This window comes from Epinephelus fuscoguttatus, linkage group LG5 (assembly GCF_011397635.1).
Source record: "Epinephelus fuscoguttatus linkage group LG5, E.fuscoguttatus.final_Chr_v1".
NCBI classification, from domain to species: domain Eukaryota; kingdom Metazoa; phylum Chordata; class Actinopteri; order Perciformes; family Serranidae; genus Epinephelus; species Epinephelus fuscoguttatus.
Window position 1 is genome coordinate 32,829,796 of NC_064756.1, and position 26,933 is coordinate 32,856,728.

A 26,933-nucleotide genomic window follows, 5' to 3' on the forward strand; every position below is an offset into this window, starting at 1 on the left:
GCTGGGAGGTTTTATCCACCATCTATTTACAGGCCTTCAATGCTGTCATCCATTCATTCATTTATTTTCCGTAACCACTTATCCTGGTTCAGGGTCGCGAGGGCGCTGGAACCTACCCCAGCTGTCTTTGGTTGAGAGGTGGGATACACCCTGGACAGGTTGCCAGACTATCACAGGGCTGGCGCATAGAGACAGACACCCATTCACACTCGCATTCACACCTATGGACAATTTAGAGTCACCAATTAACCTGTGTGTCCCTGGACCGTGGGAGGAAGCAGGAGAACCCAGAGAAAACCCACACTCACATGGGAAAAACATGAAAACTCCACACAGAAGAATTAAACATATAAAAAATCTTAAGATGGATTTTTGTTTTACATATGATTGAAGTCCCCATCAGAAGGACATTAGAGCATCATTACCTTCTGTACTGTGATGTATTTCCCAGTGAAACTGAATATTTGAGTGGTGTACAAATATTGGTGCACCTTCATGTTTGGTTGGACCGCTAAAAATTGGGTGGGCTAGAGTTTATATCCTGGATGTATTAAGAGACATGGATTCAGCATTGGCAGAGGGACCCTATTCATTCCTATGAAAGTTGCTCAGTGACACATGAAGCCAAAAAAGCTCTATTTCCATGGTATAAAATTACCTGGATGATTGGATGCTGCTTCCACATCATTTGGCCCATAGAGCAAGCGAATTTAAGACTTGGGCAAGTGGCCAACTTTGGCAACTGAGCCCTTTTGGACTTTCTAAATGTTATCGGACTGCAAGGATTAAATCCTGATAGTGGAGGGGGTTGTGATGATCAAAACACTTTATCCACTTATTCATTGACCTGTCCTTCCCAATAGAAGTCCATGGGAAAATGTCTTTTTGGGCCCACTGGCATTACGTGACTGACCATGGAAATTGCAGTACTACTGTTTAGCCACTGTAAAAACTGGCTTCAAGCCCGGCACATTTCCTGGGGACCTGGGGCCTCATGTACAAACGGTGCGTATGCACAAAAACGTGGCGTACGTCCTTTTCCACAGCAAAGTTCAGATGTATCAAGAGTGAAATGACCGTTGAAATGGGCGGTGCCTCACGCCAACTTCATGGCTGGCGTACGCACGTTTCTACAGCTGTTGATCCGTTGATGACACTTAGAGGTGATGCTGGGAAACTGTTATAATAAATAAACACATGAACAATTAACAATGATGAACAGTTAACACACCCATGTGTCTGCAATTAGATGAGTGGATATAAAAGCATGCGCAAAGTGGTGCTGAAAATACCGTTAACAACAATGGCTGTTTTAGCAGTATTTGCCGCATTGGTTCCAGAGGGCAATCCTCCTGGAACTGTGCGCAGAGCTGCGGCCGACCTTGGAGCGCGATACAGTGAGGAGCCACGCGCTGCCTGTATCCATACAGGTGGTGACCACATCGGGACTCCTAGCAACATGGGCATTCCAGAGGGAGCTGGCCAACCGATCGGGACTGTGCCAGTCGACCCTGAGCCGAGTCATGCCAGCTGTGTGGGATGGAATTATCCGCATGCCAGCCAGGTATATCAAATTCCCGTATGCAGCTGAACAGGCCAACATTAAAGCGCAATTTGCAGCGAGAGCCGGTTTTCCTAATGTTACCGGAGCTATCGACTGCACACACATTATAAAAGCGCCATCGCAGGATGAATTTGTTTTTGTCAACAGGAAGCATTTTCATTTGATCAATGTACAGATCATTTGTGATGCGTAAATGCAATTAACCAACATTGTGGTGAGGTGGCCTGGTTCAACGCGCGATTCATAGCCTACATTCTGAATAACAGCATGGTTGGGAACAGAGTAGCTGGCACCATGCGCAATGAGTGGCTTCTTGGTGAGTAAATAATTTATTTGTTTAATTGTCCTAATATTAATCCCCCCGATGCGCACTGAACATGTGTGCCCCCAAATATTATCCTGTCTTCACAGCATCAGTACTACTCAGTGGTTAAGCAGTGAGATGGCCGAGGGTATGAAGGAGAATTTGTATCTGTTAGTTCTGGCTAATGGTTGTCTGAGGTGGGGACCAGAGGGCAGGAGCTTAAATTCTGAATGCAGGGGGAGAGTGCTGTCGGACATGATGGATTTTGCCTTCTTTGATAGCTGGTTATTGTACAGTTCTGAAAAGGTTTTTTGTTGAGTGCCAATGATTTTACTGCTGATTTTGTTATCGTGCTAACTTTTGTCAAGTATTTCTACATCAAAATCCCTGTCTTTTCTCTTGCTGTAAAACCAGGTAAAATTGTTTCAAATGTTTGATGACTCATCCTGCACTCAGGGATGTTTACAGAACTTCATCCAATAAAATGAGACTTTGAGCAACTGGCTAGCCACACCGCTCAAATTAACCTGGGGCCTCATACAAAGACTTGCGTGGATTTCCTACTGAAACATGGCGTACGCTTAAATCCAGAAAACGTCATACGCACAAAAATATCCAGATGTATGAATCTGTGCGTACACATGAATCCAAGCACATTTCCTTTGTACATCCCAATCAACGTGGAATTGAGCGCACATGTTGGAGTACCCGGCCCCTCCCTGTCCACGCCCCTATTTAAATATGCAAATCATATTTAAATGGGCCCTGCACCTGAGATTCCCCTCTCTGCATGATCAGAAAACTAAAACAAAAAAATGAATAAGACAGGAAAAAAAGAAAATCTTCACAGAATGCGAATTGGAAACGCTACTCACTGAAGTGGAGGTGCCCAAAGATGTACTTTTTGGCACGCTGCCCTCCGGCATCAATACAAAACGCAAGAGGAGTGAGTGAGAGAGTGTGTGTGAGGCTGTCAATGCTGTGGGGACAGAAAAGCGTACACACGCAGAATTAAAAAAGAAGTGGTCCGACATTAAGGTGGACGTGAAGCAGAGGACGGCTGCCCACCGCCAGAGCGTGGCCAAAACAGGTGGGGGGACAGGAGAGGAGGAGCTCACCCCATTTGAACAGAGTGTTGCCTGGGGTCAATTGAAAGCAGACAAATAATTATGTGAACTGGATTTACAGTTTCCATTTATTAATTTTATACACCACTTACACAGATCACATACTTTTGTTGTAAATGAATGCAGAAGTGCACCGGGGAAAAGGTGTGGCTGATTAAGAAATGTCACACTTTACAAACGGGTTTATTGACATGAATACTTTACACACAGAGACAATCAGGGGCTTGTTAGAAAGCTCTGAAGCTGTAGTTTAACCAGCAAAAAACAGCAAGTCACTAACTTTAACTCTGTACAGTACAGGTAGCATCATCATTAGCTCACATTTTATTCAAGTATGCATTTTTATTTATTTAGTTACGACTGATTTTAGGTGACTGTGTGTGTGTCAACCTTGTTGTTGTCATTGTTGTTTGTTGTTGTTGTTTTTATTGCTACTGCGGCAGAATCAATTGCCCCTTGGGGACAAATAAAGGTCTTGAATCTTTTTTGATACATATTCGGCATACAACAAAATAAAGGATGAATCAACATAGAAGATACAGGCTTAAAACTGTAAATGTATTTTTCATTTCATGGGGACTTATAGTTGGGTCCAGGCCTAAGAAAATCTTACTCAGTAGCCAGCAGTGACAGCACAGCAAAATGACCCTCAGATGCATGTAATTATAAGCACATAATAATATTATGCAAATGCCCTCTGTTGTGCTGTTGCAATGAAGACAGCAGAATGTGCAGGAAGAAAGGATGGAGCATATTATGGAGAGGGGAACTTGGACACACGCCACAGTTTATATTGTATTTTTACTCAAGTTGAAGTATAGATTTGACACACCTGAACCTACAACCCCCAATTTTGTGTTAACATCCTCCTCCTTCTAAATCTTACCCTCACAAGCCATAATATGCTCAAAACATTTCAAGAAACTTCTGCCTTGCAGCCACATTTGACAGAATGATCCTAATTTGACATTCAGTCACGTCTTTTCATGGATGTCCCTTTTGCTCCTGGCCCTTTAACATGCTGTATAAATAGAATCCTTAAATATGGGCAAACAGTAGATCATCAAGACAAAGGTTGAAAAATCCATTTTCCATCCCTTAATTACATTTTGCCTCTGCTCTCATATATTTATCTCTCCTTCTTTGCTCTGTGCATGTCTGTTTGGTCAGCTTAATAAACACTGGACTCTCCCTGAACTACAAGAACACGAACCGCTGAATATATTCCCAATGATCTATTATGCATAAAAAATAATTAAAAACTAGTGCTCTCTTTTTCACATTTAATTTGCCTTTTAACTCTCTGGAGAGTTCTGTAATGCACTCACCAAAAAGAGCACTTCATTCCACAATTTTCATAGACAAGTACATACTGTAGTATTTTGTCATCTCGGTTGATCAGAGGAGAGTTAAAAGGTTTGTAGCACTTGCTATGAACATCTTGATGAAGATGAACTCGATGTGCTAGTAATTTTGTGGCAGTTTTTCATTCAGTCTCCCTCTGGCCCATCAGTCTGCTTTTCATGTCCATTTTCCAGCTGGCTAATGTAGTCTTTCCATTTGTGGATGCAGAAATAGTCCACCGACAACTGATCAGATTAGAGAGCTTGCTTTATTTGAAGGAATATAGCTAATGGATGATATAGAAAAAGGCAGTTGTACATAATGCTCAGGGGTAAAATAGGTCACTGTAGGCCAATTACTAACAGCAGAATGTTATTTGCTGACTTACCATCAATGCCTTGTCTCTGCCAACATGCACATTTTAGATTTACTTATTTAACCATCACTCATGTTACACAACTTTGTGGTTACTTTTGTCTTTTCTGAAAAACCTCAACAATCTGATATCCCAGTGTTTTCATTGCATTAATGGGATACTGGCAGATTTTCAACCAGCTTTGTATCATAACAATGTGGTTAGTATGTGTAAATTAATTGTGGTAAATTTCCCTCCATTTTACCAGTGCCCAGATGTCCCCTCTCATCTCTCAGCTCAAATCTGACAACTCTTGGGCTGTTGTTCAAACTACAGATTGTACATCTGCAGTTTTATATGCCTGTCACCATGAACACAGAGTATAGAAATGAATTGAGAGAGAGAACTGCCTCTCTATCTGTCTCTCCCTCAAGTGCAGACCAAACTAAGGGCAAAACTAGGCAGTGCTGATCAAATATAAACCAAGATTCTGTTGCTGTATTGTCTATTTTTCATCTCTATTTCTAGTAGTGTTGTCACGGAATTGGGACCCACGGTACGATACCAGTGAAAATTTCACAATACCACAGCAAAAATTAGGCAGATGTGCCTTTTGTCATTTATAAAAAGATAAATCACTTTTCTATAATACATCAATGATATTTCAGTGGAATAAATTACTTATTGACTTATTCATGCTTCAAAAACAGCATCAATGAGTGATTACCACGGGGGGGTTGAAATAAAATAAATAAATAAAATTTAATAAAATCAACCAGCCACCCTCCTCCCCTGACAAGTTAAGAACAGTCCCTTAAGTCTGGTGAGGTTTGTGGACCATTACCTGCCACAAAGAGAGAAATGTGCATGGCCTGTTTCTCCTCTGACACATCACATACCTGTGTGCCGCCACGGCTCGGCTGTCCAGGTATTTCTGGGCAGTCATGACACCAACAAAGAGGAAATTATTGGACCTGGAGCCGGGCTTCTCTGTCGCCGGTAAGCCGTTATCTTGCGCCGCGGAGCACTATGGTCGCCGTATTTGACAGGAATACGGCGCAGCCACTGCCATATTCCTATATGTAACCCCTGTTAAACCCACAACCGGCAGGATTTGCCTTTAGTTTTTGCTGCTGGTTGAAATCTGTACTCGCACAGCATGCTCCTGAATGATTTCTTTTGCTCACACAAAACTATTTTTAGTTGCAAATGCGAGTAAAATGCTCACACCGTAGAGCTCTGTGGAAAACAAATTACTATAGCATATAAACAAATCTAGCCTACAAGTAAAAAGAAATAATAACTTTCACTGCGTAAAGATACTCAATAGCTCAGCTAATACCTAAAATGTCACTGGAAAACAAACCACTGCAGCAGCATACTGAGTGCCAGGTGGTCAGCACGCGCTGTTACTGGACGGCACATGGACACTCACCCTCTTGCGATTGGACTTAGAACTTATCCCACAGTAGTGGTACCGTGAGGTACCGTAGTACTACGGTACTCCAACATTATGGTATCATATGTACCGTGGTGTTTAAGTACTGCGGTCTACCATTGTTATCAGTATACCATGCAACACTAATTTCTAGTGACCTGTTTGGCCGCTATACAAAAATTTGTGAACAGGAAGTGGGTGTCATCCTGTTTCTTTACTAAAAAAATGAGATCAAACAGTAAAACTAAGCAGCACCTCTCTGCTATAATGTTTTCTAAAAATATAGTTTAGCTTAATATTTAACTGTAATTCAAAATCATTTGTTCCCAGCCAGCTGCCATATTGTTTCCTGTGTCAAAACGGCCAAGCTTGCACTATGTCAGCCACCAGCAGAAGCGTTTTTTGCTTCAGTGCGGCACAGTACATTATGGTTTGTAGTTGTAGGTTTCCTACCTCTTGCAAATGCCACAGCCCTGTTACTCTGGTCGTATTTGCATCTTTCTGCGACATAGACAGCCCAGTTCTCTGGAGAGACCATATCTTCAGCAATGAAATACTTCTTTAATCCTTGGTAAGAACTTTGTCTGATAATGTGGTGAGTTTAGAGCAGGAGGTTAGAAGAACATGTGACAGGCAGCCAGTCACAGTTTTGTGTAATTCTTGAGCACATAAAAATGATTTAATGCCCCCTAACAGTGTAATTTTTGAATAAAGCAATAAAGTAAAGAGCAGGTTAACACATTGATACAGTTTATGACATTTTTAATTGCAACCAGATATTTGTTAAGCATAAGGGACTCGTATCTGATAAATGTTCAGTTTGCAACTCTTAGTTGCAAATTTATGTAACACAACATTAAAGTAACATATTAAAAAATCCTCTGACACAGCGATAAGCTTGCTTTTCTGACAGCTGCTTGCTGTCCTTGTCCTGAATACATATAAGGATGAATGAATAAAGAGCAGGGTAGTTTGCATGAGGTTTGATAGCAGCCATAGCTGAAAGGAAAACAGAAATCGCACCACCCACAAAAGCTCAAATTTCAGAAAAAAAAAAAAAAAATCCAAAGCGGTGAAAATTTATCACCAAAACTGTTGCCAAACTACAAAACAGATTTTTATATATCCACTGTAGGTTATAGTGTGTTTTTCTCTTTTAATATCTGACATAAAACTGCTTCTAATGTTACATGATTTAAAGAGCTAATACATTACACAGGCTTTACTCCACTGATATTTTCCCTGTAGTCTAGGATTATTTGTCTTCCTCAGAGATAGATTTAAACCATCTTAAATCAGGGCATTTATTATTCCAGCTGTTGGGAAATGGCAGGTTGGGACTGTCTGTCTCCACAGCAGTGTTTTCTCAGCTGCTCTGTCTGCATTACACACGCCTCCCCAGGCAGCGGACAAGAAGCAGGACCTACCCCCTCTGTCAGGACGAGCCCCTGACTTCCACCCGCGGGAACCACTCGGATTCAGGAGGCTTATTTAACTGGTTTAAAGGATGTTGTATTTTCTGTCTGAGTCTAAAATAGTCCTGCACTCTCCTTGTGAGTTCGGCAACCTCCCGTCTGACACAGTTTGTTGGGCAGAGCCACCCTCCTCATGAGAGTTTGACCTTATCATGCCTTTTCCCCCTCTCTCCCTCTTTTAGACGGAGGACATGTATTTGTAACACCGTGGGATTTTCTTTAGTAGAATGGATAACCTCTACAGCAAATGTGCTTGTGTATTGGGCACAGCTTTTTCCACCACTTGTGGGTTCTCCTTATTTTCTAAGCTGCAAGTTAAACTTGTGACATTGCCTTGTTATCAATGGCAGTGCCCTGTGCATGATCTTATTGTCCTAGTGCCAGAATGATACTTTCATTAGCTCTTCAGATATTTTGGATCACTGTAAAAGAAAATATTTTCCATGTCTGGTGATTTTCTTCTTATATGAAGTGTCTTTAATTTTGTAGTCATTTGGTGGCAGTCACAATTTGTCACTCAACTTATCAGCTTTTAAAAACGGGCACAGGCTCTTATCATCTGAAGGCTATTTCAGCGCTTTAATTGGGTACAGCTTTCACACATTTTTGAAAGTAATATCTGGCTCATTTTATGGTGAAGTAATTCACACCTTAAAGAAATGCATGACCTTTTTTCCAAATGATGCTGTAATGCTTGCATCAATATCGCATAGCATTCATGTTTGCAGAAAACGGAAAATGTTTGAAAACAATTTCCTGGAGACCAATGAAGGCTGTTGATAAAAAGACACCTTGGGAATGGATGTAATCACTCCACTACACGGGGATAGACCCTGTTTGTGAGAGGATGGCAAAACCATCCAGTATCTTGTAGGCTGCTGTCAGAGGAGGATTAAAGTACAGTTAGTGTTTAATACGTTCACACATAGCTAGTATGAAAAAAGATTCCACATGGTCCTGATGAAACTCAAAAACATGGAATATAATATTGAGTAGTTTCTGCATGCTTAAGGAACTTGCAATGGAACATATTCAGACTATTGTCACAGGCAGTATAGGTACACAGTGTTCAGCATTTTACATATTTCCAAGCACTGAGATAAAGTCAAAAAAGCATGATCATCAAGCTATAAAAAAAAAAGCTTTAATTTCTTAGTTGAACCAACAGTTCACAGGTAAAAGTTGTCACCCAACAAAAGCAACTCTTAATTACAGTCTCACAGGCATACTGATAGACATACTACTAGTTTTCACACTTCTCTTGCAAGAACATAGAATTGGCAGTTTTAATGTGCATTTGTTAGCAGCATTCTCAGACAGAAATGATTCATTTGTTAAATACAATTTAAAGTTCAACACCTTAGTTTGTTCATAGATGATTTTGAAAATAGAAAGTTCACCCCCTGACAAACTTTCTTGATGAAAAGTTTGTGCAGTGCTACTGAAAAGATGCACCAAAGAAATATATGATACAAGGCGTACATTATGTTAATGTTTAGGAATGCTCTTCAGGAGAGCTGAAATTGGACTTGTACAGTAAATGAAAGATAAATGATTATGCTCAAACAGCAGGAGGTGCCACGTTTAATGCTGAGCAAGATATGTGATAAAGGACTGTAACGACAATGTCATATTGTCTGTGTCATAGTAAAAGACTATTGTTTGTTTAGGTGGTTGCATTCCTGTTCATCCGTACTGCTGTAAATTAAAGAAATGAGACAAAGGACAAGGCTGTGGGTGTACCAGTGACAAGAGCCAACCCAGTAAATGGATACCTTCAGTTTCAGTTGCTATCTGTAGATCAAAAGCTAAATTTGATCAATTTCACAAAGAAATAATCTACCTGAAGTGATATACTCCCTTTAACAAATCGCTTTGCTGACTTTACAAAAGCCCCCCGTCACTCACTTCAATATAAAACTTTTATAGCAGCCTTTCCAATATAGCTGTAAGAGCTGTAAGATCAATTCAGACATCAATGATATGAGCATTTCATGCACAACACGAACCCTCTCTATTATAAAATTCACCCACAGTAATAAAAATCAAAAAATCAGTCTTTAATTTACACAAAAGTCCAAATTTTAGTTCCTAGATCCCCATCATCATTAGCAACCCATTATAATTAGAGCAGTGGTCAGAGACATTAATTTTGTTTTTATTATAGCTAGAAACAGAGGAAGGTATTGAAGAGGTGACGAGGAGGATGTAATTCCAGTGCAGTTCAGAGAGCAACCTAACCAATAATCCTGTGCTCAAGTTTATTACTATGGAGGTCACAGGACCCTACGCTGTGGGACCATTACCTTGTGATATTCTGGTAGCACTGATAATTTTTATTTTTTCATTACAGAAGCATGAGTCACTAAAGATAGAACCGCTGGGAGGCACTTCATTATGCTATTATTTGGCCTTTGCATTTGTATTTAGTATTTCCACAGTCTAGACTGCAAACAAAATGTTATCAGGTCTTTCTCCACGTGGTCCCTGTGGCTTTGCAGCAGTCTGCTGGAAGAGATCTCACTGGGCAGATTAATGCCTTACTTAAAGTCATTTTTGTATATGTAAACCTTTTATTCCTTCATACCTTTGGAGGGATTTTATGAATCGTATTGTCTGTTACTTTACTACTTATCTTGCAATTTTATTTCACTGTTCTTTCACATATGCTACTCGGTACTTCGTGTAATTCAGTTTTAAATGGTTCCACTTGTTCTTTATTTTGTTGTGAGGTACAGTGCACGATTTTCATGTATAGTAATTATAGCTTCTATGGACGTATCAGTAGCGATAAAGTGGTGCAGGAATGAGTCCTAAAACCTGGAAATGAGTTAGCAGTTTAGCACTCCAGGTTCTCCTGTCTTGAAGTCAATGGGTTTTTTAATTGGGTTTTTGGGTAGATGCCTAAAAAAAGATCTGCTGTTAACACAACGTTAAGAGACTTTCACATTTTGTTCTATTACATAAAATAAATCAGTCATTATCCCACTAGTACCTTTTGAAGCTTTTAAGCATTTTTTAAAAAAAATGGCTGCTAACAAGTGGCTAAATGACACTACAGAACAACATCACACTGAACACAGCTTTACAGCCGCGTTGTGGTGGCAGTGTTAAGCCATGTGACTGTAGTGTCGTTTGTTTATAGCCTAAAGTTGGCTTTCACCTCTGGCAATTGCATTTACGCTTCAATAATCATAAAAGTGGTGTTCATTTGTGAAGAGTATCTTGCTGAATAAAACGTGGCATGAACCTTTGTTTGCCACAAAGCTTATTTTCTTCAGTAATCCAAATTCTAATGGAAATATACCGTTTGCATTTTGTTGAGGGAACCAGGGCGATGTTAACTTCCATGGTGGCCTACAAAAAAAAGACGTCATCCCTGCAGTACTCTATAGTGGCTACAGTATTAGTATTAGGAGTATATGTACAGGAGTAATGTGTACAGTAAAAATACTATAGTTTCAGTAGTCTAACTGTAGTCACAGATTTAGCTGTAACAGTAGTGTTTAACACTCAACAACACTGGCCCCTTCAGTGATGACACAGTGGTAATAACAGTGGTAGTTGCTGTAGCTGCTGCAATAGAAGCTGTTATCTTATATTACTACTGAAGGATTAGCAGCAGTAGCATCAGTGTTGACAGTTATGGCAATAGTAGTAATATCTCAGTAATATATTTTAGTAAGTCCTGTTCGGGTATGACAAATGGAATGTAGAGAGAAAGAAACACACTTCAGTGAAGCCCTGTGTAGTTAATATTTTCAGCATGAATTGGGTAGAACAGCATTTTTTCTGCTTTGACTGAAGGACATTGGTATAATGTTCTGTAAAGACTCTACAGTACATGAACAACACGTGCCTTACTTGCTATCTTCCAGGATATTTCTGACAGGAGCATTATTCACATCCCTTACACATGGATACTGAGTTACTTTAGCCACTTTCAGGAGACATTCCACATACAATGGCGATGCTATGTTACCAGCAGTGACAACTCCCGATGTGATTGATCAGATGTGTGGTTCCATATTGCCGAGACAGCCTCTGTAACAAGGTGGTGTGTATGGTGTGTCATGTAAGCTCCCAGCCATTATCTCCCAGCCAGCACAGAGGACCTCGCTGTAACCCAAGTGGCTCTTGTGACCTGAGGCACTCGGCTTGCCAGTGCCCAGCTCCCACTTGGAAATTAGTCACTGTCTGACAGGTGGGGATGGATGCCTGTGATCTTGGCCAGATCCATACGCTTTTTCACCCCCATCTATCATCACCCACGGCTCCTTTTGTCTCAAACTCCCTCCTTCATCATTTCATCTCTGTTATAGACTGTTCACTCTCTGGACATGAGTTGATCACTACTGGTTTGGACATATGAAGTATTACACATAAGAATGTTCATGTGCATGGATGTTGTCCATCTTCATTATTTGCTGCGCGAGTTTGCTTATTTACTTGTGTACAGCTCCAATCACATATAACTCTTTTAAGACTTACAAGAAATCAAAATATATAACTGCACAGCTTCTCACAATATTCTAACACTATTTTACTCGTTCCACCGTGAAGCTGTGGGGGAGACAGATTGTCAGAATCTGAGAGAACTGCCACGGTATATAAGCCAAGTTTGATCTGAACTCATGAGTATGATGCAGACAGTCTGTTTTGCTTCGTGGTCATCACTATAAGCACGCTTGTGTGTGTGTGTGTGTGTGTGTGTGTGTGTGTGTGTGTGTGTGTGTGTATGTGTGTATGTGTGTATGTGTGGGTGCACTTGTGTGCTTGCAACTGTGAATGTGAGTGGGTGTAAAATGAAAGTGCAATGCGAGTAATCAGTCATTTTTGCTTTTATTAATGAGATGTGTTTTTAAGTAGCTTAGATGGATCTGTCATTTTCTGGCACTCTGCACCGTGTTCAGGGTGCATTTTCTCTCCCACCTATGGCAATATTGCTCTTTTGAGACTGGCAGTGTGTGGGCTGATTGTAAAGAATTGAGTGTTTCACACCCTCTGGTAGGACTTTTTCCTCTTAACATAGTAATCAATCTGCATCAAGTAATAATACATAATAATACTAATAAGAGGAAGACATAAGAGAGGAAGCCGTACAAATGAGACGACAGTTTCTGTCATGTCTACATATTTACAATCACTTTATACACAAGTGTATTTATTAAATCCAGCATTTGGAAGATATTTAATTTAGATTATGCTCTCAAGTTTACCATACCAACAAGCAACATTAAAGAGATATTCCACTCAGCATTGATCAAACAGTCACTCCCTGTAGATTTAAAAGCGTGTTTAGAAAAATGTACACAGATATGGAGGCTGTGGGCAGCTTGATTTTACAGTGGTTACAATGGATTCCAATGCTGACAACATAGGTTTTCCTCTCTCAAAATGAGGCAGAAGAGATATTGCCCTGAGTATGTGCACACACGTGCATGTATATCGTACCTTCAGCTGTCTCAAGCAAACATTTTTTGCTAGCAATGTATTTTAGGAATTCTAATAGATATATGATTGAAGAAAACAATTATCATTTTAAAGTATATTCTATAAAAGAATAAATAAATAAGGGTGCCTTGCACTTCTGTCTGACAAATTTACCGCATCTTGTGAGTAACATAAATTATTACTTTTTAACTGCCTGTAATGATGCCCGCGCTGTTTCACCTGCCCCCATGATTCTTCTCCCTGCAAACTTGCCTTGTAAAATAATGGCTGATTCTACCAGCCATATCTGCAAAGCTGAAAACATTACACTTACAGGATATAACGTTAATATAGGAAACCTTTTTAACAAACTGAATGAGCTTGGATGCAAAAGAAACAAGATTAACCTGTTTGAACAGCCACAAAATGTCAGGGTGCTGCCTGTCTGACATATTCCTGCTGTAGGAGAACAATGCTGTGTATGGTCAATGAGCTAAATCGACCATATTGTTACAGGGATAGTCACTGGTAGTGTTTGAATTACTGGATATTCAATGTTTACCTGCAGTTTTCTGCAGTGATCTGAGCAGTGTTTGTTCCAGTGCACTGAAGTAGCACATGGTAAGTTTGAGCATTAAAAGTGCTTTTTTTCGCCACTGACCTGTTCAGATCACCTGTGCTATCTCTGTAAATAGCATACTAAGCGTTTCCCTGACTCTTCACTTCCTCTGGCCTGTGACGTCATCTCGTGAGAACTTTGTTGTTGTTACAGAGATAGCATTGGTGATCTGAACCGGTCAGTGGCGAAAAAAAGCACTTTTAATGCGCAAACTTATACGGGACGCATTTGCCCCCGTTACCGATACTGAACCAATTTTAGAACAAGTTGTACCTATGAATCATACGCACACATACACATGAGGAAATAGGGCCCAGGTTGAAAAATACCAAAGTTATCCTTTAAGGAAAACCTTCTTTATTTTCTTTAAATTTCACTGGTGTAAACAGATGCACGTTGTCATTGTAGTTGCAGTATAAAATGGCATTAAGGCACACATGGAGATGCATAGAACTTAAATGCAGAAAAAAGCCTGGACAAGTTTTGTTTGCATGGAAATAAGGACCGTTCCCCCAGTATAATCCACCTCTCCACCATCCATGATGATCAATATTTTCCAACATTTTTTGGCAAACGCTTAAATACACTCTTTCTCTCAATCCTCAGGCACAACACTGTCGATTTTGTGAGAAGTCACATGCGTTGGTTTCAGCATGTTGGAGCGCTGGCTCCTCTGTTGGACAACAGTTCAGTCGGTGAGTGTATCACTTTAAGGCATAAATATAACACAACTGACACAGTGAAGTCATGAATTGGGATATGACTGCAAAAGCTCAGCTCTAACACAAATGCTAATGAACTGTGGCACCATTAAACAGAGCACTTCTTTTTCACCAAAGGGCATACATAAAAAGCACTTTTTGTTTAATTCACTTGCAGGAGAAATTACTTTAAACCTTGCTTTGGAGCACAAAGAAAACCACAGGAGCGGCCTGTTTTTTAATCACCTGGTTTACTTGGACAGATATGGGGGGGGAAAGGGAGATGAGGAACCTAACCCTTTGACTTAAAGGAGCCACAGATGCAACAGCTTCCTCTTCCCCCGCTTTGGTGCTAGGTTCCCAGCAACTTCGATTAATATTAACTTGATCAAAAGACAGTGGCTGGCCTCGAAGCAAACTAATATGCTCATTAGCATTGACGAGGGTGCCTGGGAGCAGTTCATGTGCATTAATGAAGTAAAGAACTGAGCCAAACAATCGTACCCAGCTAGCTTTGGAATGCACAGCCAGCCACACGCGGGGGCTCCCTAATGACCTGAGGATCTGAACTTGGGTAGAATTCAATAGGCCGTTGTAAAATGGCTTTGTTCAACAGCTCTGTACTGTTATCATGTATAGCTTATGGTGCTTTTGTAAATCCTGTGAATAATGTTCAACTGCCCCAAGTTGGATTTTATTTTTAAATGCAAACAAATGGAAATAGAACAGCCTCCCCTAACTACATGTTGTTCCACTTCCAATGCTAGAAAACACTGAAAGAAAAAGAAAAAAAAAAACAAAACAATTTTCCCTGCATATTTAGATATGTTACCCCAGGGATATGTTTAATTTCCATGGATGAATTGCCCCTCACATTTTCCCTTCCTAAAACTGACTCACTGAAGCAAATTAGTTTTCACTCCCTTTCTTGGGGACAAGGGGTCATTTCATTACATTTTCTATCAACACCATGGATATGCTGTGCTTTATATTCTACAGTCAAGATTATTTGAATTGATTGACCACTGACATTTTGCAGTTGTTCCCTGTGATGCAAATTTTAACTGCAGGAGATGCCAAAGGGCATTATTTTCAAAGTATTCACACCTGCCTCCTCCATCTACGGAGCCGGTCTGGGGTGCAGGCTGGCTACGGGGCCATAGCTTGCCACATGACCATTTGAAAGATGACATTTTATCAAGGCCATCTTCAGTTGTGAGTATGGGTGAGTGCAGACAGCGTTCAGGTCAATTGTCCCCCATGTCCATATGTGCTGCAAGGTGTCTGGACTGCCATACAAATTGGAGTCTCTCTCTCCTTTTCACTCCACTACTTCCTGTGTCTTTCGCTCTCTTTCCCTGGTTCGCTCATGCATACACATATTCACAAACCCTGTATACAGAGAGAGAAAAAAATAGTTTAAACAAGGAAGATTACAGCTAAGAAGCAATGGGCGGATACAGCAAAGGTGTGAAGATGACAAAATATGTTTGTGCATCTAATAGAAAAAAGTATGATATTCTCCACTATTAAAAAAATCCCTATTCTGTGAAGCACAAGCTTTTCCTTAAAAATTAGAGGCTTTATTATATCGAAAGCAATCTTAAGAACGCTTAACGCCTGTGTGTGAAGTGGTGATAAAACTCGATGGGTGCATGGAAGCGAAAAAGTAATATACATCAAGAAAAAAAAATACACAAATGCTCTGCGTGCTTCCACAATCTATTGCTACTAACCACCCTGTGGGGCCTTGTTAGTCAGTAGCTACACCTAAGTGCAAGCAGCATGCAACCTAATTTGGCAGGCACACAGTGCACTAAATTAGATGCCTTCCGTTCTCCATTAAACCAATGTTGCTTCAGCCAACAAGTTGTATTTGTACCCTGGCTCGTAGAAAAGGTAGAATCTGAAGCAAATGATGGATTTTGCTTCCACCTGGCTGACCTTTGGCCGAGGTTATCAAGCATTTGCAAAAGGTGGTGTTGGTCCAAATTGAAATGAGAGGGCAGAATGGATCTTCCCCAAGCATCATGACCTTTGCTAGCCACTCCATCAGCTGCTCGTCACCGTAGACTCATTTATCAGGCACGGCGCTCTCTGAGGAAACTCACAGGTGCTGACCTGTATGGGGTCTCATGACATGTCGGGTCATCTCACACGATCTGTGCTGGAGGCAATAAGCAGGTGGGCGGAAACACAGTCTTCAGTGGTCAATACAGAATGGGATAGAGCTCTTCTGCATCGCTGCTAATTTGGTACAAAACTCACATGTGGGTAGATGCTGTTCTTTGTGGTTGAAAATAGTTGTTTCTGCTAATCTAGGACTAGTTGTAAACACAATGACATTTCAGTTCAAGGATTTGAATTTGATGCAGGGAAACTGATTAAAAAAGCTTAACTTTTTCTAACAATCTTACAGCCTTTCAGGAAGTACAAACACACATTGTTTGCAGTACATCTTGCTTTAGAGTCCTATATAAAAGATAACAAAACCACAGAAAGACATCATGTGTAAACTGCAGGTAATGAGGGAACAGTCAGTTTGTCACAGAGGGGATTTTGTTTTAATTTGCATGTTATCTTATATAAAAATTCTTTGCACATAACAGTTTAAAAATCTGTCTGCTGACTGAGCATTTTATTTGTACCACTGGATTGTATTGCAATTATATGCTGGGTTGTAGCACTGAGAATGGCTGAACATTGGATATCCGCACATACTGTCCATAATATAGATCAAGCACTACAATATATCTGCCCACTGTATGCTGGAATAAGCTTCAACAGGGAAAGTCCCCTCCCTGGATAATTAAAGGTTAAACTGTAGTATTTATGGGCATCTCTGTCGATGACATATTGACTATTTCTCTTGAGTTACAATTTAATACTTACAGTTTCACTGGAAGGCAGAAAAGGACTGTAGTTATTGAAATGAGTATCACAATACTAAATATGATCCTTGAATAGCTATATAATATCTAGTGGTTTAATGATATGTGCATCATAAAGACCCCATTTTTAAAATAGCCCATCCAAATCTTACACTTTCCTTTTTATGATGCTGTATATACATTTATAACAATTTAATTAGACATTTAACATAAGATTCCAGACATGTTGATAAGTATTTCTTCTTTTTAAATATTTTTTAAACAGTAAAACATGGCCAATTGTACTTCTAAATGATGATCTATCCTTCAGAGTAGTTTACACCTCTGAAAAAAATATGTTTCAAACATTTCCCCTTCATTGTATTATCTTAAACTAGGACATCAATAGCATTCATGGTGTTCTTACATCATCTACTAATGTCAAACTCCTTATTAAGCTTAGACAATAATGAGCTGCTCAGAAATCAACAAAGGGGACCGAGCTCCTTAATGGGTATTTTTGGCTGCAATAAAAAAAAAAAAATACTAACAGGAATGACAATTAGCAGTGCCCCCTCACATTTCAAAAGTAGGGAAATGTAAAAAGTGAGAATGGCTGTTAATCATACTATGGAAATTATATTCGAATCCGTTTATATCTGCTGCTTTTGTAATACTTGAAAGGCATATGTTTGTCTCAGTGACTTTGTATATTAACTGATTCACGCACAGTGAAAACCACCGTCAAACACTGTGCGAGGCACTTTGTCTTGAGTGCAGCAGAGTCTTTCAGCCAAACCATTTATAAAATAGCCTAATTACTCTACTGAATGCTTACAATGAACACATGGGGCAAGCTCCAATTCCCCTAAACACCTTCCTCATACTTCCTAATACTCATACTGTGATGTCAATATTGATGTTAAAATCTGTGCTAGTACCAGCTAAGCTAGTAAACCTTTTGTAAAGCTAATAGACATTGTTTGGTTTGAGTGCATCCTCCAAAGGTTGTACATTAAAATTACATGCATATGACTGGATTAGTTTCAAAATACTGAAGGATGATTTAGAAATACTAATGCGTCCACCTGTCTGAGCCGTCTCTGGGTTGTAATTCAAGGTTTTAAACTGAAACACACATGGCAGCTGCCACTAAAATATTACGTGCTTTTCCTCAAAATAGGAATTGGTGTCTGAAATTGTTTAAGGTGAGAAATGGGCCATGCATAATTTCTGATCTGCAATACCTATTTGAAGTAGTTGCTCATGTGTTTGGAGAGTTTGGATTTGATTTCAAAATACAGTGCTAGTACTCGTAGTCTTTACCAAACAACTGCCCTGCTTGCTGATTGGACTGGCTTTAGCTGCCACGCTCAGTTTATTATCAGGGGTTGTTTTCCACTTCATGAGATAACCGATTCTGCAACATTTAGGCTGGCTCTTTGTTTAAGCTGCTTTAGGCAAGAATTAAATGTAAACTTTTCCTTGTTTTGCCAGCCTAAGCCGCCAAGTACAGTGGGATTGCAGTAGAGCTAAGCATCTCATCTCTGCTGACTGAGTCAGATCTAAGCCACTGTGGATGGTTAAATGAATGGCTGCCAGTAGGTATGGACATTCACCCACCTACTGGAAGGGAGATCAAATCAAAATGTGTCTTTTAATAACTGCATTGTAATTAACAGTGATTAAGTGAGTGTTTCATCCCAGCCTGCTCTCACTGAAAAAATGGACGTATAGGTCGACTTTGCAAGCTGCTTATTATGACCTGTACTCAACGTTTATTTTAAGTCAGCAGCCTGTAGTGGCTGTAGATAGGAGCAGAGGAGAAAGTGACATGACATAGTATGAAAACAGGGTACCCGCGGATCCTTGACAAGTCTTAAAAAGTCTTAAATTCATGTATCTAAAAGTAAGGCCTGAAAATGTCTTAAATTCATTAGAAATGTCTCAAATTGGTCTTAAATTCATTACTCAAAGGTCTTAAAATTGTTGCGGAAGGAATATTTAATCTGACTTTCTTTCTTTCTTTCTTTTTTTAATTCTCGTAGCACTTTTCCGCGAGTATCCATGTGCTGTCCAATAACGGCGCGCGCTGATGGTAGCACATACACAATGAATGGGTTCGTTGTCGGAGGTCTGCGCTTTGCGCGCTCTGTGTGAAAAGGGCTTAACAGCGCACGCTGGCCACCTGGCACTCAATATGCTGCTGTAGTGGTTTGTTTTCCAGACGTGAGTATCTTTGAGCAGTGAAAGTTATTATTTATGACTTTTTACTTGTCGGCAGTGATTTGTTTTCCACAGAGCTCTACGTGCGAGCATTTTACTCGCATTTGCGACTAAAAATAGTTTTGTGCCAGCAAAATAAATCATTCAGCACGCAGTCCAGATTTCAACCAGCAGCAGAAACGAAAGGCGAATCATGCAGGTTGTGGGTTGAACGGGGATCACAGACAGGAATACGGTGGTCAAATAGCCTACGGCGGCTCTGCGGCGCAAAATAACGGCTTATCGGCAGCAACAGAGAAATCCGACCCCAGGTCCAGTAGCCTAATTTCCTCTTTTGTTGGGGTCATGACTGCCGTTCACATTTCTCTCTGTGGCAGGTAATGGCCCACAAACCTCACCGCACTTTAGGGACTGTTCTTTACTTATGAAGGGACTGTTCTTTACTTGTCAGAGGAGGAGGGTGGCTGGTTGATTTTTATTTTATTTATTTATTTTATTTCAATCCCCCCTGTGTTAATCACTTATTGATGCTGTTTTTCTATGAATAAGTCAGTAAGTAATTTATTCCATTGAAATATCATTGATGTATTATAGAAAAGTGATTTATCTTTTTATAAATGACAAAAGGCACATCTGCCTCATTTTTGCTGTGGTATCCTGATACTACTCAGAACCGTGATACTTTCACTGGTATCGTACCGTGGGTCCCAATTTTGGTATCGTGACAACACTAGATGTCACAACCATTCCATTCGGAGTTGCGCAGTGAAGCGTGTTCCCCCACTTCTAATTTTACAAATTAAGCACTGGTTATAGTATAGCGGGATCCCCCAACCATCTATAGTTTTTTCGGTCTTAAATTCCATTCAAGGTGGCATTAAAAAGGTCTTAAAAAGTCTTAAATTGAACTTACTGAAACCTGCAGATACCCTGGAAAAGCAACATAGTTTGTGTAATGCTGTATGAAGATCAAAGACACCCCTATAGGGCGGACGGTGGGGGTCATGGCTTGGTTAAACAAGCACAGAGCTTTCACTCAGGAGGCTGGTGTTTGTGTCCCGATGTCAGCGTTGACTTCTTTTAATAACAACATAGCATTGTATGCTTGCATGTTAAGCATACTGAGCTAGTGACATTTGTCAGGTTACATTTGTCTCATTATGTTACTAACAGTAAATCAACCTATTTTGTCATTTAGGTATGAGGGAGTGTTGTAACACCCAGACAAAGCTGGAGTCACAAATGTGAGATTTTGTGCCATAATTGTTGCTTTAGTGGAAACAGGCTGATTTGGTGAGTCATGAGTTATGTGAGGTTTACTGATGTGTTAAATAATTTGTGGTTATTGAAATGTCTTTTTCCTGGTGTGTTGCTTTTAAGAGTTAAAAGAAAAATACACTACATACAATAAAATAAACTGTATGCTCTTAGAAGACCTCAGGACAATTGAAAACGTTGCTACATGGTTTTATTATACTGACACAGTATCTTCAAGTTTAATGATCACTGACTGGAGTTTGCAGTTGGTGTCTTTGGAAACTGTAGTCAAGGTGATAACACTCAAAGGCAGATTAATTGCTGCTGTGTTTAAGTGAGCAGAGTGAAATGTAAGAATAGAAAGTGGTGATTCAACTAAACGAAAACATGCATTTCAGGTGCATACTTACTTAAAGCAAAGTTGTTTGAAAATATAGCACTGAGTAACTGAGTATTGATTTCACGTAAGGACAGTTTATGATCAAAATGTGAATGTCAACTCACAGTAGGAAGACATTGTCTTTTGTGTCAATTAAGCATCACGCAATGTGATACATGGCTTCAGTGAATGACCCATACTTATATTGTAATTAAAGCTTTAAATAAAAAGTCATGCAGTTATATGACATATTGTAGCCTGTGACGTAATCTACGTACATGCATAATGGGATATGTCACAACTAAACAAAATAATAAAATCCTGAGATAGCTTTATTGTGCAGCTGCTCTAGTATAAACCTTTCTAAAATGTATTGTGAGTCATTTCTTCCCTGTTTCCATTACACAGACACACTTGCTTCAGTATTGTATTTCTGGAATACATCTGTTCTTATAATACATACTGTGTCCACAGACTGAGGCATCATAACCCATATGTTAGGCTGTGACTCAAATCAACCCCTGTAAAAGTAATGATGGGCGGTTCGTGACATGCATGAAGACTCTGTTACGCACCACACTCATTTACAAGCGAGCAGCTCAGCTCTCCCCTGTATGCCAGTCATAACTCAGCCATTTTGTGAGGGACGGTGCAGTGGATGAGGTCAGACCACAGACACTGCTCGCTGGCTGATAATAGCTGATGGCTTTGAGTGGTCTTCAGAGTGGGATCTAAGCAAAAAAAATCCTGATTACATTCATATTCAGATCATACACCATGAACTGATCAAGGGCTTTTTCTCTACCTCTGGATGAGGCAGCACTCCACTTGAAGACTTGTCTCTCTCAATTGTCTCGATCAATTGCAGATAACTCAACAAGTATCCAGTCTTTCTTCTCCAATTGAAGGAAACCGGATGAGAAAAATGTATTATTGTTGCACTACTTCATGATGACGTATGTATGAGCATCCACCCCTGTATGAGTGTGTGAAATTTATTGCAAGCTAAGCCTACTTTATAATTCATCTCATCTGTATAGCACCAGCATATTTGCATGCATCAGTGCATAAGCTGCTGTACTTTTCAAACAGCTTGCTGCTGAAGGTGTCTCTTGTGACATGTTACAGCTATTTTCTGCTTAGGGCCACATATTAATAAATGTCAGTAGTGGTGAGCTGGCTTAGGCACTGACTTAATGTACTGCTGAATCGGTGAATTGACCTTAGACCCTGACACCACCGTTCAGCTCATATTTAGACAACACGGTCAGGGCACTGAGAGCTGCAACTTGGTTTTGACGGACATGCAGTCGTTATCTCTGCTGGCCGCCACTAATCATATGCCTCCACAGAGTAATGGCTCAGGTCATAGGGATGACAGAATTTCAAGGGCAAAACTCACCTAGCATTTCTGTTTCAGACGAATAAGTCAGCCGAAGCCAAACAATCACGCAAAGCGCAATGTGACCACACTGACACAAGGTGCAATATGCCGCAGCTTTATAAAGTCAATAAAAGCATTAATAAAGTGCTGAAGGGAATCTCTCCAACGGTAATGACAGGATGACACTTCAGGGCGCTTAAGTTATGTTAGGCCCCATGTAATTGCATGGCGCAACTGAGAGCATCTTACTGTATGAAAATGATAGGTTACCACCTCATTTCATGCACCTGCTGATTCCTTATTTAGCAGTATGACCTTACACGATTTTGATACTCAAGTTGACATGAAAACCCAACGGGAGAACAGAGCTGATGGTTGACTATATGTGTTTTGCATGTAAGAAAGAAAATTTATGTTAAGCTAAATTCTTCAACCATTGTACCCCTACATTTTTTATTTAGACTTGTGATTAAAAGGCACGTTTACAATGTTGAATTTAAAGAGAAAGACCTTATATGATCCTCATACACTGGGTAGTATAAATCAAACCTTTATGCATGATGGACAAAGCTGTAAGCCGTATAGAAATGTTTTTGATTTTCACAGTATTTATAAGAAAGAAACAGTTGAAAATTGGGTTTGTGTAAGGTCATTTGTCTCCAGTCAAGAAACTGTAATATGTTTCCCTTGAGGTTTAACAAGTACATGGTCACTAACTGTAGAAATCAACACTATCATTATATAAATTCACAGACATTTGAAAGCCACATTTGTTTTACTTCTTTGCACTTTTCCTTTTCAGAGTCTTATTTTTCCCTCACCTCCAGGAGCATTACTGACACTAGTTCTCCTGAGCAAAGAGAATGGTCCGATTAGAAATGATTGCCTGCTTGTCCCTGTTGCCATGTCTCCAAGACTTTCTCAGAACCATTTTACATTATCGTCATTCACTGCAGCGATCTTCTCATCTGCATGGTGGCAGCCCTACTGCCAGCACAAGGACAAGAAATTGGACCTCAGCAGGGAGCTAAATGTGCCTTCAATCTCAACAATCCTTTTAATCTTTCATCAATCATGTGGAAGCAGCTCGGAGCCCTGATCCTATTACGGTTTGAGGGGAATAGCTTGAATTGACAAGCACAAGAACTGCAGTATAAGTTTGCCATGCAAGAAAGTTGTGATGGAACCTGAGGTTGGCTTAGCAATTTGATGAGAAAATCCTCAACTGGTATGCTAAAATTGAAAACAAACAAACAATTGGAAGTGGTATTTCACTCGCTGTGAACACAAGGATCTCGAGAGAACATCAGAAAACCAAGAAGGATCTTAAAATTGTTTTCTTAAGCAGCACTGAAAGTGGCCATCACAGAGGCAGCAGGGCCAAATGAAATGTAAACCCTAAACAGGGTCTGAATTTAAGTGTGCTCAGGCCAAGTTGCTCTGAAGTGGCCAATTTACAAATAAAGCAGAAGAATAATGGTTCATCACAGCTAAAAGTTTCTCTAATAGTAAGTTACTGAAGATTTTTAGGTCCAAATGTGCTCTCACATCAAGACTAATGAGCTGGAAAGGTGATTTAGAGTAAATAAGGGTGTCCTTAATACAAGGATGGTGCTGCTGTACTGCAACAGGCACTACATCACATACTTGTTGCCTCAGGTTTGTATAGCGACCTAATTGAGATAATGGTGGTTCTTAGAAATCTTCTATTGGGTTCTGATCTTGAACCAATAAATTAAATGAGTTCCAAATGGTCACACCCTGATAATTTTGTCCTTTCTTTGAGCAATACGTGTTGTGGTTGTGGCTTACAGTTCTTAAGGAATTGGGGTTTTCTGTTTTTAACAAAACAAATAAGTAAATGAAATATAATAAAATAAATTAAAGACTATCGTGAACAATTTCGCTTTCAATTTCAAAGCTGAATTAACATTGCAGGGGGCAGCTTGCTTATTTATTTATTTTTAGAATCCCCTCTGATATGATACCTATTACAAGGATCCTCTTTCAGATTGGATTTTTTAGTGCAGTTGTGTGCCTGTGTTATTGTTCGGTGTCATCACAACTTGTGCTCTTAGTTTCTTTTCTTACAATCACTAAAGTATTTCATTGCTGGAAAGATGGTCTGTAAAACTAGGTTGTCTATACAGTAGAAAGTTGCAAATACTTTTGAAATTAGTGCTATATGACCAGAGAAAACAGAGGAAAAGGGCCACGGTTGTTGCTTTTGCTTAAGAGGTACAAACCCTACAACTACCAGTATGCAATGTGCTACATTGGACCAGTAAATGCCCTCGCTGGTGGATGACATAATGGAAGTTGCACAGTTTAAGAGCGACCAAAAATATGTTTCTGAAAATGTTATAGGTAAGAAATAGGCAATGCAGTAAGAGAATCTTGGTTCATATGTGATCGGCGCTGCCTAGTTTTACCGTTTAATATCAGTTTCTTTCAACCTCTGTTAACACGTTACAGGAAACAGTATAGCGTCTGCTACCTGTTCACAAACTCTCATATTACAGCTAAACAGTGCACTAAAATATGTTTCTGAAAGCATTTTAGGCAAGAAATAGGCAGTACAGCAACAGATTCTTAGTTTATATTTGATCAGCACTGCCTAGTTTACTGTTTGATCAGAGTATGGGTTGAATTTGCGAGTGAGTGAGAGGGGTGTCTTTCTCTCTCTATCAGCTTTTATACTCTTTTGAAAATACAATCTGCAGTTTATGCAACAGCCCTAGAGCTAGTGAAATATATACCATAGTTGGTTTACACATACTACCCACATTGTAATGAAGTAATAATGTTAATATATAGTAATAAATAAATACTCAGACTTCAGACTGTTTTGAATACTCTGTTTCCAACATTTTTTTTTCTACTTTGATGCTGATGTCAGATTATGCCGGATAGCTATATACGGACAAAAGCTCCATGCACACAAGTGTTTATGTAGCCTACACTGTTACATGCAGCTACGTGCTAATGTCAGGAAAACATTAAATCTTGGTTGCCGGAGTTGCTATTTCCTCTCGAATTCAGATCATATTCCTCCTGGAACATATCCAGCTGTGAAGATTTTTGTTTAAAAGCATTTATTGGTAATTTTTCACAGTAGAAAATGCCACTGTACATTCATTTCCTGCCTGCAAGTACACTGCTACATGTAGCTACTACCTAGTGTCAGGGAAATATGTACCCTTTTTCAGCAGTGTTGTTAATTTCTCCAATTTTTAGATTATATTTCTGCAGGAACATCTCTGGCTATACTCATTTAAAGTCATTCTCACAGCTGTAATGATGGTGCAGAGATGCCAAGATTCGGAAGATCCGCAAAGGCTGACCGGTCAGAGCAGACTGGGCTTTTCAAGGAGATGGGCTTAAAGAGACAGGCGTTAAAGGAGGTAAAAGAGAGTGTCTAAAATATAAAGTAGCCTACTCATAGCATACCCATCTCTCAAAATATGTTCTGCTGCAGCACATAAGGTGTTATACAACAAAATGTTACGTGTGCTTTACAGCATTAAAAATATCAAGAATGAAGGGCCCCACATACAGCATGCCTGTGTTTTCTAATGAGGAAATCATTAACAAAGAAATAGGAAAGTGAAGGGAAAAAGAAGAAAAGAAGACAGGGAGTAGGGGTAGAGCATAGCCAGGCATTCCCTAATTAGGAGTTTTATGGGGCATATAATTTGAGTCACAGCACTAAGCCTTGATTCAAAAGCAAACTCATTTTTTTTCTTCTTCTTTGGATATTACAAGAACATAGTGCTGCAAACTGAAATCTCACAAGTTTATAGCCACGGAATAAGTTATTCATAAACAGACTTAAATCTATGATATACTATTGATTAACAACAGTGCAAAAGCTATATGACTTTGAATTATTTAAATGTTTTATATCATTAACACAGATCAAATAATTCTGTCAACAGTTTGAATGTTGTTGATCTGAGATTTGATAAGTCCACTATCTAATGACAAAGTGAACTGTATACTGTACAACAGATTCTGATAATAACAGTGATTATGAAAGCAGACAACCATGCACATGGTACGTTATATAATTGTCACGTCTCTAAACAGGTACTGTATCTCCATCTGGAGTTTTGATGAAGAGAACAGCTGTACAGCTGTGGTATTAATATATTTGTTGATGTATAGCTCCTTGTTCTCTCTTTTGTATAATTGTCAAGCTTATTTCTTAGAGCACTGGGTTCACATTCTTAGTATAAAATACATATTTCATTCATCTTAGTCTTTCCACTTCCTCTGGTGTTTTCACTTCTGTAGTTCTGACTGCCAGGAGCACATTGTCAGATCCAGGTGTAGGACTTCCAATAGACACTATATTTTGTAGCCATAACTACTGACCTATTGAAACTAATGGAGATACAGACTTAATTCAGGATCCTAAGGGAATAGTGGAGAAATCAATTAAAAATTAAGTGACA

General features: G+C 39.6%; 1 protein-coding gene across 1 annotated transcript in view; it reads left to right on the plus strand.

The window, feature by feature from the left end:
- The window catches only part of tenm4 (teneurin transmembrane protein 4), a 250,293-nt gene that overhangs the window by 44,664 nt on the left and 178,696 nt on the right, over nucleotides 1-26,933 (plus strand). The window contains exon 5 of the mRNA XM_049576261.1: nucleotides 14,266-14,354. The gene's annotated coding sequence lies outside the window, so the exon portion shown is untranslated. The remainder of the gene's footprint in view (nucleotides 1-14,265; nucleotides 14,355-26,933) is intronic.